Here is a 16719-nt window from a genome sequence, read left to right as displayed (position 1 = left end):
AGTATAACATTATAAATAATGTAACGTAGAATAATTAGGATATAACTTCAATGGATTACAATGGAGCAGACGCAGCATTGTTTTTAGTGTCTAGTCAGGAGTAGCATGGAGAATAGCAATTTTGACATTGAATAGTACAAGTGTCTATAGTTTGCCACAGTGTAATTTAAAAAGTATAAATATGATCAAGAGATAAACATTGCGGACATTCAAGTGGAGAAGAGGTCGGTGATTGCTGTGTAGTAGTGTGATTGCTGTGTATGTGCTACTAGAGAGAAGGGAGTCGAAATTGGTGAGGAGAGTGGCGCTGTTGGTGGTATAGGGGGAGGGTGTGAAAGGAGATTCAGGTGGTCTGTAGGGGAAGTGAAGTTCATCTTAGTGCAGTGGGTGGGTGGGCATTAGGTAGATGTTGGGAAGGTTTTTTGGAAGAGCCGTGTTTTGAGGGTTTTTTTTTTGAAGGATTGCGTTGTTGGTTCCAATCTTAGATGTGTTGGTAGGTTGTTCCAGAGCAAGGGTCCGGCCACGGATAGAGCACATTCTCTCATTGTGGTCAGGTGAGTTACTTTTGGTGAGGGAATTGGGAATAGTCCGGTGTTGGTAGAGCGGAGGTTCTTTTGTGGGTTGTAAATTAGAGGAAGGCGTTCAGCCAGTTAAACTTGTCATTGTAGAGTGCTTTGCGGATGAAGGTGAGGACTTTATATTGTATTCTGAATGGAATGGGTAACCAGTGTAGGTTTTTGAGGATAGGTGAGATGTGGTCCGATCTTTTGCTGTTTGTGAGTAGTCTTGCTGCTGAGTTTTATAGCAACTGCAATGGTCTGAGGGTGGTTGATGGCAGGCCAAGAAGAAGGGCATTGCAATAGTCGAGTTTGGAGAATAAAAGTGCTTGGTGGACCGTTTGGTAGTCATGGGTGTATAGAAGTGGTTTGATTCTTTTTAGAATTTGAAGTTTGAAGAATCCATCTCTTATTATTGTATTGATATGTTTTTTGAGGTTTAGTTCATCATCTAGGATGATGCCTAGGTCTTTGGCTGTGGAAACTATTTGCTTCTCCATCTCAGGTGCTGTGTGGTTTTGGCTGATTGTTGTGATGGATTTGGTTTTTATGTATAAACTTTCAGGTTTTTTTTTGGTTGAGGGAGAGAGACATTTGAGAGAGTAGTTATTTTCTGTAGGTGGGTGTTCCTGAGTTTTAAGGTGGTTTCAAGAGTTTCTTTCAGAGGGAGCAGGATTTGAACATCATCTGCGTAGACGTAATATGATAGGCCTAGTTCAGTTAAGAGCGTGCAGAGGGGCAGGATATAGATGTTGAAGAGGGTGGATGAGAGGGAGGAGCCTTGAGGGACACCATGTGGAAGGGGGATTGGTTTGAATTCTGATGCATTCATTCTGACTTTATAGGATCTATCTGATAGGTATGATTTAAACCATTTAAGTGAGGAGTTGCCTAGGCCGATTTCATTTAGTCTGCTTAAAAGGATTTCATGGTTGACGGTGACAAATGCTGATTGTTCCATCTTGTGATTATTTTGAACTTGGTCAAAGTAAACTTTAATTTGAACCTCCATCCAGAGAGCCCTGCCTAGTTTGTAAGTGTACTTGCCCCAAAGAGAAAGGGTAACACACTCCTATGAGACACTATACAACCCTGCTTGGGCCAAGAAGGTTTTACTTTACCCCCACAGAAAGAACCCACCCCTTGAGAAAAGAATGTGTGGCAAGAGACTGAGAAGGCAAGCCACGGTAAATAAATTATTTCAGGGCCCTTTGGAATTGGACATGTTCCCCGGGAAAGGGTTACAAATGCTTGCAGAATGTTTGGATATGCTGCTAGCTACTTTCCTAATCATTTAAAGTTTCTCCGTGCTGCAGGAATATTTTGCCTAGGTCCCACCTCAGTGGCAGCTGTCAGGGAGGGACTCCTGGATCATAGATACGATGTTGCATTTGTGTATGCTGAAGTGAACGGAGACCGCACCAAGTGGATCCGTTATAAAAATGGGAGTCGTAAGAAAGTTTCCTATGATAAATCGTCAATTGGCCAAAGAATCAGCACGAAGGCCGTGGGCCAGCATGCTCGAATAGACCTCACAAACAGCTATAAATATCCAGAAGGTAAGGAAAATGATTTGCCTCATTTGCTTTCTTTGGTCAATTATTTAACTTCTGCATTTTTCCAAAGAAATTTATTGGATAATTTTTTTTTATTGTGTTTAAGAGGGGAGACTGTCAATGTAATGGATATACAGCTTAAATCTATTGTTTCAAGGGCTTGATTCAGCAAAGTGTTAGCACGTTCAGTGTTTTTAATCGTGTATACCTAAACAATTTAATTGAGGACCAATGATTATACATTGGGCTACATGAATGAAAAGAGAAGTAATTTCTGTAGACGGAAAGACATGATAAGAAGCCCTGGTTGTGTACATATACTTATATATAGGACTTTGGTGGCAAGGCTATATGTATTCAGTTAGAGGAGGCATGTGTTTTTTCATCTTTAAGAAAAAAAAACAAACATCACTTTCGGACCTTTACTCATTAAAAATAAATGGCCATAAGATATAATTTTTTGTGGACAAAATGTTATTTCTACATCTATTAAGGAATGAAACGGACTTTTAGAAGGTAATTTTCAGTGACCGCTGCGGCTAAAGACAGCATATCTTTTATACCTAATTAAAAAGGCTCATTAGCAATCGATCCCTTGATTCTCATTGGCTCCAGATAGGTATTGCACACCCAAGTTCTGATTCCAAGACCTACAACGGGCCCTCTTGAATCAAAATGTTGTCTCCTGTAAAAATCTCTCTTTAATTCTCGCAATTGCAGTCATGTCCACTAGGTGTCCCTGCAATCCAGGAGGCAATACTACTGGCTTCCTGGCTTAGCAGCCCCCCACCCTCCCACCCTTGCTGGGAAGACTGGAGGTGAATGGGTATGAAAGGGGGCAATAGATCTCTTAAGGAAATGAGAGAATGATTTCTGATGGCTTCAAAGGAAACATTTGCCACTACCATTTCTCTGACTGTTTTGTTACCTATTCCTTTCAGCAGCAGAAGAAAAATAAATCTAACTCATATACTTTTTAAATCACTGTGTTGCATATATGTTTGTCTGTTGCCATTTTGTGACATACAAGGTAAAAGTACTTGTGCGGGTTCAGCTGATATTTGGCACCGTGCTATGGAGTGTACTGCTGTGCATAACTTCTTGCACATTTCTGAATTCTGCAGAATAGAAAACCACACTTTTAAATTAAAGACATGCTCATTGTGCTGAACGTCCTTTTAAGTCCTCTAGGCTGCGTCTTTTGATGGTTCATTCCTAGTTGTGGTATTATCCTCTTGGAATATGTCCAGTTTACTTTTATGATGCCTTTTGGAGAAGTTATTTTTAGTTATTGAAGTCTAATCATATGTAATCAGTAGCAATTTTCTAAAAATAAAAGAAAGTATACAGGCTGTGATCTCCGCTTTCCACTCCAACTTCAATGGGGAAAAGGAAGCGAGTTAGCGTGGCAGAAAAATCACTGCTGAATTGATAAGAATAGAGATAGGTGAGTCGACTTGGATTAAACCTGACACCAACGGAAGCGGCAGGAGTATGAGATTCAGGTAATTAATCAGATTCAGTCAGCACAGACCACAAATGGGATGAGATAAATCCAAACCTTTGTAAGTCCATTCGGATAAATCCGGAAGATTCGGAACTTGACTCGAATTTTCCTATTCAGCTAGCTTCAGGTCTTTTTTTTTAAATCTAGCTCACATGCAAAAATTGGCAGGTTCACATTTATATTTGAATTATGAAAATATCTTTCACTGTATTCATGTACAGAATACCTCAAATTGTTCAGATCTGGGAATACTCATGTAAATCAGAACCAATCCTGGAAAATCAGGATCTTATTTAAAAAATTAAAAACCAGAGTCGAATTTGAATAGGCTCAAAGTTGAATGATTATTTGAGTAAATGTGAATTAAATGTTTGTAGATTACAACCGGGGTTCTCGCTGCATTGGCTCACATAAGAAGCTGTAAATTAAGAAGCTGTAAATAAACATTTGGGTTAATATGTTCTATGTAATCTTAAATGAAACTGAGAAAAGAAGATTAGAAATGAACTTTCAGAGACTGTGTGGGTGATTTTTATGATCCCATTCCTATATACAGTCTCTTGTAAATGAAGCACAGGAAAATACAAGGCCGAATGACTCAATAGGCACGTTCTGGAGCAGACAAGCTAAACATTTCTTCCATGAACACAAAATAGGAAAACCTTTTCCTGACACATGGCCCTATATCCAATAAACCTCAGAACTTGAAAGTGCAGAAGTAAAGGCCCTGTCATAACCGCATCATCTGTTACTTACATTTAATTACAAACAGCCTTACATATTTCAGATAGTAAAGGTGCTATTATACCTGCATCATCGGTTATACATATTTAATTTCAAACTAAACTATATATATATTTCCCACAATACTAGACACAGAAATACTACAGGGTTTACACTAAATGATGCTGGCAGTCTTTTCAGTTCATCATCGTGCTTCCCTCTGAATCAGGTTCTCCTAAAGAAAGAGAGGTCTACTTCAGCGCTCTTAAAAAACTGTCTGGAAGCAACTCAGGCTTCCGGGCGATGTCATCGGCTAGCAGAGATGGATGTGCCACAGAGACAGTACGCAAGCCTGAAATCTCCGGAAAGTTACAAACTGTTGGAACCCTCGAGGTCGGTAAGGATGTCAACATGACCTTGGCCCTCAAAAATGAGTCAGCTGTCAACACAGTGCTGGAGGTCAACACCAATGCCTCTTCCATCATGTATACAGGGGCACCAGAAAATGAGATCCTGACTGACTCCCAGTCTGTTAGCCTTGGACCTAATGAGGGTAAGCATTCATGTAAAAAAAAAAAAGAAATTAAATACTATACAGTGTCTACTATAGAATTGTTGAATTTGTTATGTTAATAGCCTATCCTTGAAATAAAAAAATTAGGTGTAGCTGATGGCTATGCAATGCTCCAGTAAGTTCGGCAACAGCTGTAGAAAGGAACTTGTGTTTGGAAACTCTTATTCTCAGTATGTCAAAGTGGTGAACTCTGATGTGGAATAAAAAACAAGTAGCATGTGAAATACCGGCCACCACGACATACCAGACCTCAACCAGCCCTAGAATAGTTTGTCTTGACAATGTAGACTTATGTGAAATAGCCAAGATAGGGGGTGCAGAGAACAGGTATCAATTCTACCTGCACTGGTACTATGGGGCGGATTTTAAAAGGCCCGCGCGCACCTATTTTGCATAGGCCGCCGGCGCGCGTAAAGCCCCGGGACGCGCGTAAGTCCCGGGGCTTTCAAAAAGGGGTGGGAGGGAGCGTGCCGCGGCATTTCGGGGGCGGGCCCGGGGGCATGGCGCCGGCCTGGGGGCGTGGTCGAGGCCTCCGGACCAGCCCCCGGGACCAGAGGACGGAGCGGGGCTGCCGGCCAGCGCGCGCAAAGGTAAGGGGGGGTTTAGATAGGGCCAGGGGGGTGGGTTAGGTAGGTGAAGGGAGGGGGAAGGAAAGTTACCTCTGAGGCCGCTCCGAAATCGGAGCGGCCTCGGAGGGAACGGAGGCAGGCTGTGCGGCTCGGCGCGCACAGGCTGCCGATTTTGCGCAGCCTTGCGCGCGCCAACCCCGGATTTTATAAGATACGCGCGGCTACGCGCGTATCTTATAAAATCTGGTGTACTTTTGTTCGCGCCTGCTGCGCAAACAAAAGTACGCGCTCGCGTAGATTTTGAAAATCTACCTCTAAATGTTCAAGCACAAAAGACAGAACGATGAATCCGATCTTTGCTTCAGTATTTTCAGATTGAAATGCATCACATTACTGCACTCTGATTTTTGTTGTTGTTGGTTTTTTTTTTATTTTATTAAATTGTCCAGAGAAAACGATACCCATTAACATCCCTTATACTCAGTATGAAAAATCTTTGACGGATGGTAATATGATCAAAGTCTCCACTGTGTGTGAGGATAATAAAGAAGGGAGACTCCTGCTAGAGAGAAGTTTCACGCTGAACAATCCGCCCATCATCATGGAGGTAAAACACTGCACTATTTAACTGAGCTTGGGAAAATCAGGTATGGATAAGCTCAATAAATGGAAGTCCTGCCTGTTTTTATTTATATTATTTTAATGCTCATGAAACTGAACAATGTATAATGCTGGCTAGGCCAGAAAAAAGTGCAGGCAGGCACACCATACTCACCCCCTTGGCTTTTTTCGTCACTTTTCACGCAATCTCAGGTGCAGCAGTTTTAAAGGGATTCCATATTAAAGTTTTGTGCTACTTAGAAAATGGGAATTATTGCAAAGTTTTACTGGCGCACACGTGTACATGAGATGAAGCCTTGGACAAAGAGCTGTGCAACCTAGGTTTTTTTTCTCCTACTCCCTGCACTGTTGAAACGATGAGGGCAAGGTAGGCAGGCCCAGAGGCGAAACCCATTGAATTTGCACTTTTAGTAAGTGGATTTTGCCTTGCAAATCTCTCATGAAAAGGAACACCAACACGGACATACCTAACCTGGAAAATTGTAATTTCGGTTTGTATTTTTGTTTTCTCACTCCCGGATTCTAATGCATCATCATTGATGGGTTTAACTTTGTTAGAGGGGCGTAACAAATATTTCATATCACCTCTGGAATAATAGAAAAGTCTGAATTATATAGGAGGGCATTTTATGGTTTTAGTGGCTTTTAATAAGGGCTAAGGGGGTCATTTTACAAAGCGATCGCGTGCGATCACTAAATGGGGGCGGCGTCAAGTCCGGTAGAGGAGGAGTCGGGGCGGCACCGGGACAGACATCGCGGACAGCAAAAAGGTAAGAACCCTTTTCGCTGCCCATTTCGTGCCCAATAGCACCACCTTTCACAGGCCTGCCCCCCCCCCCCCCCCCCCCCGTTACCACGCAATTCAGGAAGCCGCGGTAACTTAGAAAATCTAGGCCTAAGTTACTTTTGCATGATTTTTTGTCAGCTTCCTTTATAGCTTTTCCTTGGGTCTGTGACTGCATCTTTCTAAATTTTGAGTGACAATCCATTCAGTGATATTATGTGCTCTTTCCCTGATGAATCTCACCTGGGCAGATTGGATGGGGTATTTTGGTCTTTATCTGCCATCATTTATTATTACGATCACTGCTGAAAATATCTTAATAATTCAGCAATCACAGCTAACATGTGAGCCTCTGCCACACACCCACCGCAGCCATAATACAAGAAACATTTTGTATAAGAAAATGAGTTGCATACAAAAGTTATTTTTAAAAAAAATCTAGAAATATTGCATCTTGAAGTCCTGCAGTTGATGGCACAAACCCTATCATTGCTTAATTTTAATATTTATGATGCATGATTTTGCTTAATTCTGGGGAATTATTTTTTACATTGTGGCAAAAAAAAAAAACACTGTTCTCTTTTTCATTCTTGATTTGTAGAGTATGAGTGGTTCTTTAGCCCAAACCTGAAACAGGGTCCAAATGTTTTAGGTTTAAAAAAAAAAAAAAACAGATGACTTAGAGGCCAACAGAACCAAGAAATAAGTAAATTTAATGTCTTGAATAAAGATCTGAAAAAAAATAATTTAGCAAAAAATCACAGCTTTTTGCCTTTTGGCAAAATCTTTAGCTGGGGATTTAATGCCAAATCTTTCAGGCAAATGGTTGAAATCTGGTGAAATGTTTTGCAGAAAAACAATAGGTGGTGTTCTTGTATAATCAACTGTTAAGTTTTTCTTTTTTTGTAAAGTAATGCAAAGTTATTGGCTCAGCAATTTAATTTTTAATTATTTTTATCATAATTTAATATCTAGCATTGATATTTTGCAGACTGCATAAAATAAGAAATATAAATCAATATGAACAATTTCAACAAATAACAACCTAAGGCTTCATTTTCTAAAGTATCGCAGGCCTGCGATACTTTAGAAGATGAGGGGCGGGGGGCCGAATTGGGGGGCAGTCCTACGCTAGCCGGCAGCGATCGCACCATCTCAGTGCGATCGCTGCCGGTTTCGCACCCAATAGCGCCACCAAAGGAGGTGTAGCTATTGGGAGCGAAAGCGGAAGCGAAAAGGGCCTTACCTTTTCGTCGTCCGCGGCGGCTTCGCGGAGTCGGCCCCGGTGACGCCCCGACTCCTCCTCTTCCGGGGCCGACTCCGCCCCCATTTTGGTATCGCACGCGAAAAGGGACATTTCGCGTTCGAAACGTCCCTTACCGCGTGCGATACCCTTAGAAAATAAGGCCCTAAGTCTATACTTTAGTTGTCACTAGCCAAAGCAAAAAAATAAAAAGTACATTGGACACAAATAAAATAAAAAACGAGGCAGTTATCACCGTAAAAGAACAGTCTATACAGTTTTAAATAATACACTCAAAGGTGAATTTTCAGGTACGTAGCATGTACACACGGACATCAAGAGTATGCACATATTTTTGGCTTCACATGCACATTTTATCAGGGAAAGAAGGGGTGGTCTAGGTGTGTTTTAAGGCGGGGTTCAGAAGTATGTACAGCAGTTGCTTTTTTGTAAGAAATATTCTGGTACACATTGGTGAATGTGTTCATACACTTTTACACCTGCTCATTGATTTGCACACGTGAAATCAGACTTGTTGGTTCTCTGCAGTGTTTGGAGCGGGGGGGTCTGGGTGAATTGGTGGGGGTTCAGGCTGAAGTGCTAGAGGGTTCAGGTGAACTGGAGAAGGACTGGGTGACATGGTGGAGGTATCAGTGAACTGATGATTCCAAGCATGGGTGCAACTATTTTCAAACCGGTATAAGGCTGAATTTTCAAAATGTTATGTATAAACAAATTAGCACATACACATGTAACTAGCCATTACTTGTGAATTCCATATTTTCTAAAGGTCCAAAATATGCACGCATTTTCATTTTTGTGCGCACATAAATGCATGAGAAAAAGGAGCGGTTTGAGGCGTTCCTGGCTGGGGGCCAAAAATTACACGCAAAGGGCCTAATTTTCAAAAGGATTTGCTAGTGTAGCAATGTTCAAAAGCCATTTACCTGCATAAAGTGCACTTATGCAGGTAAATCAGAAGAGCATAAGAAATTTCCATACTGGGTCAGACCAAGGGTCCATCAAGCCCAGCGCCCTGTTTGAAACAGAGGCCAAACCAGGCCACAAGAACCTGGCATGCACCCAAATACTAAGGTGCAGATATTAAAAAAATACGCGCGCGCATACTTTTGTTCGCACAACCAGCGCGAACAAAAGTACGCCGGATTTTAAAAGATACGCGCGTTAAAATCCGGGGTTCCCTCCGGAGGCCGCTCCGAGGCCGCTCCGAAATCGGAGCGGCCTCGGAGGGAACTTTTTTTTTGTCCCCCACCTTTCCCTCCCTTCCCCTATCTAACCTACCTTTCCCTCCCTTCCCCTATCTAACCTACCCCTCTGGCCCTACCTAAATCCCCCCCTACCTTGTTCGATGGAGTTACGGCTGCCGCTGGCAGGAGTAACTTGCGCACACCAGCTGGCCAGGCCCCCAGACCACCCCGGACCGCAGACACGCCCCCCAGACACGTCCCAGGACCGCAGACACACCCCCCCGAACCACCCATTTTAGCAAGCTCCGGGACTTACACGCATTCCGGGGCTTTGCACGCTCCGGCAGCCTATGCAAAATAGGCGCGCCAGTGCGCGAGTGCCCTGCGCGCGTAAATCCAGCAGAATTTATGTGCGCAGGGCTTTTAAAATCTACCCCTAAATCTATTCCATGTTACTGTTGCTAGTAATAGCAGAGGCCATTCCCTAACTCAACTTGATTAATAGCAGTTAATACACTTCTCTTCTAGAAACTTATCTAAACCTTTTTTAAACCCAGCTACGCTAAGTGCACTAACCACATCCTCTGGCAATAAACTCCAGAGCTATATTTATTTATTTATTATTTATTTATTTATTTATGGTTTTTATATACCGGAGCTCCTGTATACAATACATATCGCTCCGGTTCACAGAGAACAGTAATAATTACTGCCGGGTGGCAGTTTACATGGAACAGTTTACAAGGAACAGTTTACAAGGAACAGTTAACATGGCCATTTACATGGAACAAATCAGAATACTCAATCTAAGTAATAAGAAGACAGAAACTAATTAGTCTCAACTTTAAACATATAAATAAGGCAATTTATAATCTTGGATAAATAAGGCAGTACATTAGAACCAAAGGGCAGGGGTTGTTATTGTGCTATGAGTGAAAAAGAATTTCTCTGATTAGTTTTAAATGTGCTACTTGCTAACTTCATGGAGTGCCCCTTAGTCCCTCTATTATCCAAAAGAGTAAATAACCGATTCATATTTACCTATTCTAGACCTCTATCATATCCCCCCTCAGCCGTCTCTTCTCCAGGCTGTATAGCCCTAACCTCTTTAGCCTTTCTTCATAGGGGAGTCATTCCATCCACTTTATTATTTTGGTTGCATTTCTCTGTACCTTCTCCAGTGCAACTATATCTTTTTTGAGATGCGGCGACCAGAATTGTACACAGTACTCAAGGTGTGGTCTCACCATGGAGCCATACAGAGGCATTATGACATTTTCCATTTTATTCACCATTTCCTTCCTAATAATTCCTAACATTCTGTTTGCTTTTTTGACTGCTGCAGCACACTGAGCCGACGATTTCAAAGTATTATCTGCTATGATAACTAGATCTCTTTCCTGGATGGTAGCTCCTAATATGGAACCTAACATCGTGTAACTACAGCAAGGGTTATTTTTCCCTATATGCATCACCTTGCACTTATCCACATTAAATTTCATCTGCCATTTGAATGCCCAATCTTCCAGTCTCGCAAGGTCCTCCTGCAATTTATCACAATCCTCTTGTGATTTAACTACTCTGAATAATTTTGTATCATCTGCAAATTTGATTACCTCACTTGTCAAAATTCCTTTTCAGATTATTTATAAATATACTGAAAAGCACAGGTCCAAGTACAGATGCCAAAATGGTTATTCTATTCTTGAATTTCAGCAAAACCTAGACTAGTATCAACTTTGGATCTCCTTTCCCCATGAGCTCTAGACACACAAAGGTAAAGGCTCATTTGGGAGTTGAACGCAGGACCTCTCACACCCTAAGTGAGAATCATACCTCTAGACCAACAAGACAGTGACAGCTATGGCTAATCCAATGGAATATATTATAGCAATTTTCAAAAGCCCACTTACATGGGTAAAGTGCATTTACACAAGTAAAACCCATTTGTAAGCGTATAAATTCTTTTGAAAATCAGGCCCATAAGTTGCTACTTTAAAAGACACACGGGTACATTTTCCAACTTACTTGGTATATAACTGCTAATTATCTGATGTAAGTGATATTAAACATGCTTATTATGTAGTACTGACTGGGTGGGAGATCTGGTTGAACTGGGGGGAGTTCAGGCTGAAGAACCAGGAGGGTCTCAATGAGCTGGGGAAGGATGGGTGAACTGGTGGACATTAGTTAAACTGGTAATTTCACTCACACACGTATGTTTTAAAATACACTGATTTGTGAGTGTAAATCCTGACTCACGCAAGTAAGTTGCACTTTATTTTTGTACATAAAATATATGCACATAGGGGCTGATTTAAAAAATCATTTACATGCATAAAACTGGGTTTTACTCTAGTAAATGCACTTTACTCAAGTAAGTGGGCTTTTGAAAATTGCTACAATATATGCCGCTGAATTGTCCATAGGATTTACTTGCATAAGTGCACTTTACTGGAGTAAATGGCTTTTGAAAATGGCTATGATAGTATGTTACATTTACACACGTAACTCCTTTGAAAATTCACCTGATATATTTTATAAATAGATGTGTAAAGAAGGCACGTTCAATGTATTGAAATACATGGTTTCAATGCATTGCATGCTTTCATAAGTTAGTCTACATATTCATGTGTAAAAATACATATGTTATAATATGCACATATTTGATATGTGCATGTTATGGTAAAACTATATACAGCCACATGCATACGTATATGCCGCAACGCGCAATTCCCTATCTGCATACTTTATAAAATACCTGCCAGGACGTTTAATTCAGAATGTTTATTATGACTATGTCACAATTATTTTGCACATTTAAAATGTATGCACTGATCTTTATAAAATGGGTAGAGAAAGTGTGCATTTTGTTGCAGTAAAAATACACACGTCTACTTTCAGAACAGAAATATGTAGTGTTTTCTAAACTGCAACTTTCTCCACACAGTTTACAAAATACTAGCATTAATCTCCACACATCCATTGACTCACACAAATGCTGTACCGTGAATAGGTTTGAAAGTTAGGCTGACCAAGTACAGGTAGGGCCGGTGCAGGGGTATTAGGCCCCCTAGGTGCTTTCTGCCTTCTGCCTTACCCCCAGTCCCACCCCCCCCAGTCACACTGCATCCTGGTTTCGGCCTGACTCCTACCTCATTTGTGGCCCACCAAATCTCTACTCTTTGTCACAAGTGGGATAGGCTCCCCACACAGCTGTTGTTTGGCTCCCCCTAATGGTTGGCACCATAGGCGACTGCCTAATAAGCCTAAAAGGTCGCGCCGGCCCTGAGTACGGGATAAAAAACACTAACACAAAAAATTATTCACAGTAGCAAAACTCCAGTTTCCACTTTCTTATGACTTTTTCCCACATCTGGGTTAACAAATTGGCTGCAATAACCCAAAATATTGTAGAAAACAAGGAAAGATCAAGTTTAGGGTTGACAACGGGCTCCAGATTTTCAGGACAGGTCGAACCAGTCCTGGTTTTACCCCACTGCATGCTGGGCCTTGCGGTTTTGCTTTTCTTAAGGAATGCATAGGTAGGTCAGAACTACAATTCCACCAGTATGATTTGTTTTGATGGCCCAGTCAAGAAACTTAACACTCCTGTTAAGGTCTAATCAATTTGCAGCTCTAAAATCTGTCTTAATGCATAAATAGCATTATCTCCATCTACAACAACATATACTGTGGTTTTTGATGTTTTCTCTGATGTTAAGTATAACTCTAAAAACAGAAGGAATAAACATTTCTAAATGATTTTTTCTCCCCTACAGTTAAATAAAAAAGCCAAAGTGGGCAAAACTGTTACTGTGGACATAACGTTTGTCAACCCTCTGAATGACGACGTGACAGACTGTGAACTGGTGGTGGAAGGCAGCGGCCTGGTAGAGGACCAGCTCATTATAAAGTAAGTGACACATACTGTTCATTCATCAAACTCATTGCCATGGGAAGTTTAATTGGGTTCAAAAAGGGTTTCCACAAACTTAAGGACAATGGGTCAATCATGGGTTATTAAACGCAAAGAAGTCATCTTAACCGCTGGAAACTTGAAGAATTTGACAGGGGATGGATCCACTCTACAAGTGTCGTGCCGCATATGCGCTTGCTCTAAAACCCCATTGGAGACAGGATGATAGGATGCAGGAACGCTTAGTCTTACCTTGTTCTTATTTTACATAGCTTGAGAGGGGAATTTTCTATGGTGCTGGAGAGAGATGTCAAGAAATAGCTTAATTTGACAAGAAAAACAGGGCCTGATTTTTAGAAGCATTTACACATTCAAAAATGGGTTTTGCACACGTAAATGCACTTTTCCCGAGCAAGTGGGTTTTTGAAAATTGCTATAATTTATGCCATTGAATTGTACATAGGATTTACCTGAGCACTTTATGTGGGCAAATAGCTTTTGAAAATTGCTACAATAGTAGTTACATTTACACGTGTAAATCTGTTTGAAAATTATCCCCACAATGTGTTGGTGAAATTCAATGATAGAAGAGAGATCAACCTATACTATATTTAGGGACCTTGGTTTTCAGCTTTTATTTTATTTTGCCTGGGAATTTAAATATTATAACAAGAGATGTCAGTGGAAAAATTACTTTGATACAACACAGGGGAGAAACATCAGTGGAAAAGTCATTTTTCCACTGATTTCTATCTTTGTTCTAACATGGAAATGCTGAGGCAAAATAAACTAAAAACTAAAAACGAAGGTCCCTATCTATATTGTATTCGTTTTCTACAAGGCTAGAGCAGGATTTTCATTGTCAAGGTAAGCTAACTGGGTGCAGGGGTTAGCATACACTGCATCACTTACAGTTGGTTAGCACCAGGCAGAGCTGGTAGATAAGATTGCTGCAGTTTTAAGGGCCCATGCATGTGAGAGACGTGTTTGGTGTCATCCACTGAAGATACCACATGTGTGCATGCACATACAAGCCTAACCTGGCAGTTAAACCGATTACCATGATTCAGTGATAGACAGTCAATATAAACTCCATGAAGCAGGCTTCCCACTTACTATATCTGTGAGGCAGATAAGTGGCAGGTGGATCCCTCCATGTAAAGGTCCCTTTCCTTGATCGTGTTAATAACTTCATGACATCTTATTAGAATCTGGGAATAAATAACGTAACAGGAAAACATTTTCCACCAACAATTTTCTATTTCTTTTTCTAGGGTGCCAAGCCTGAAGCCAAACCAGAGATCAAAAATGCAGTTTCAAATTACCCCTTACAGGAGCAGCATCAGGCAGTTGATGGCGGACTTCTCTTCTAATAAATTCAAAAATGCTAAGGGATACCTGCTTGTGGATGTAGAATCAGATGAGTCAGAGGAACAGCATCAGCCTCTCTGTGTTAACTGACATTTACATTACCTGCCTTTTCAAAAAAAAATAATAAAGTGCTGGAAAAACTAATTTATTGTATTATATAATAAAAAAAATAAATGATATATGACCATCTGTTTGCTGACTTGACTGATTATCTTTTTTGATGCGCTTTACCTCCGGCTGTAGAATGGCAAGTATACCATTGGAAAAAAATAAAAACCCAGGACCAGAAGTGAAATGGTTAACAGTTCCCAGCCCACAGGTGCATGCTGCATAAGCAATTAAGAAGGAGTTGCAGAAATCTGTCTTCCCCTTGTCTAATGTCTACCCCAAGTACTCGTGACCTGGGTTGGCTACTTTTGGAAATAGGATACACTGGGCTTGATGGACCTTTGATGGGATCTAGTAGTATGGCAAGTCTTATGCTCTTATATTCTTATTAGAAGGCATAAGACTCAAATCAGAATTCTCTCAGAGAGTCAGAAAATCCAACTGTGTCAACCAGACAGATACCTAAAGCAAACCAGTACATTATGGGGCTAGTATACTAAAGTGCACTAAAATTGTCCATTACCATTACCAATTAACGACCTATGTTAATGATTTGCAGATCATATAGGTCACAGGTATTTTACCCATGGAGGGCATCGTAAAATCTTAACCACACCTCCCTAAGATATAGTTCATTTTTTTGCGTTAATGTTTCTATAAAGCAGTTTGCAAGGGTACTTTTTTACTTCACTAATAAGTAATGAGCTGTTTTGCATATCAATACCTCAATGGCATAGTTTTTGCATTAAAACTTTTGCAAGCTAGTTTATACACATGCAGAACCCAATCAAAACAGTACTCTTAGGGCTGAAATCCGCCATTACTTTGTAAGTGTGGACCTCAGCCTGAATTTTCAAAGTGGACTTAAGCCTGAAATATCACCTGGTGTCATAGCCACAAGTTACAGGGATGACCGGGGGGGAGTAAGCTCACCTCACTTGGAGGTTTTGTAATCTCCACATATCTAGAAAAATAAAGTATAAATGACTAAATATGGAGCATGATTCTTTTTCTTTAAAAATTGAGGACTATTATGATAATGGAGTTTTTATCCCCTGACATTCTAGCTCCCAGCCCTGGGCAACCAAACCTGGTATTGTGTAGTTTAGTTTATTATTTGATTGACCGCTTTCCCATAATAAACTAAAGACAGTTTCCAAAACATACATATGAGGAGAACCCTGTGGGTTCCTGCTAAGAGGATTGTTCTATATTGGAGGGGTAACAGAGGTTGATGAGATGGAGAGCTCCTAACCACCATCTTTGTTTGTGGATTTTTTTTAATGAACCCTCCTGGGGTGGCAGCAGGTCCCTTTGCTGCTCCAGTTTATTTTTTAGGAAAAGGACCCTTGGGTCTCTGGACTGAGCCCTGGGTAAAGTGAAGAGGACAGAGTGCTTTTTCCTTATTTTTGTCATGTTTGCTGGAAATCATTTTGTTAAGGAGGAGAATGTTTTCTCCACCCTTCCTACCTCCAGCTTTCGTTTTCCCTTTGTTTAAGAGCTTTAGTGTTTTTCTGATATTGTGGGGGGAGGGGGGGGGGGTTCTGAACATCCTAGGGCCCAGGGACTCACTTTTTCTACTGTCTTGAGAAAGTGTTGTCTCTCACCTTGATAGAACCTATGGACCATCAGTGTCCTTTGGAGGAATGACTCATCCTTCATTCCCAGGGAGAAGGAGTGGGAGAAGATGGAAGGAGAGAGCTGTGACACCCATTTGGTGCATCCATGTTTGTCTCATTGAGATCCAGAGATGAGAGGAGTTTGGAGGAGCCATTAAAGTGCAAGACAAGCAAGTGAGGAGAATATGAAGGAACTAGACTAAAAGATGTGAAAGCAGGGATATTACATTAACACATCTAAATTGGAATAGTATCCTATTCGCCAGCTGTGGGGAGGATGCTTTCTTACCAACAACCCCTATAATTAGAAAAAGAAAAGGGAAATAATAATTCATTAGAATTGGCTTCAACCACAGAATA

General features: G+C 40.9%; 1 pseudogene; it reads left to right on the top strand.

Annotated features, from left to right (window-relative positions):
- LOC115096658 overlaps nucleotides 1–14821 on the top strand; it is a 39122-nt pseudogene extending 24301 nt beyond the window's left edge.
- The last annotated feature ends 1898 nt before the right edge of the window (nucleotides 14822–16719 follow it).

The sequence above is a fragment of the Rhinatrema bivittatum genome, chromosome 8 (assembly GCF_901001135.1).
Source record: "Rhinatrema bivittatum chromosome 8, aRhiBiv1.1, whole genome shotgun sequence".
Taxonomy (NCBI): Eukaryota; Metazoa; Chordata; class Amphibia; order Gymnophiona; family Rhinatrematidae; genus Rhinatrema; species Rhinatrema bivittatum.
The sequence above is the reverse complement of the archived record's forward strand: the minus strand, read 5'-3'. Positions and strand labels throughout refer to the sequence as shown.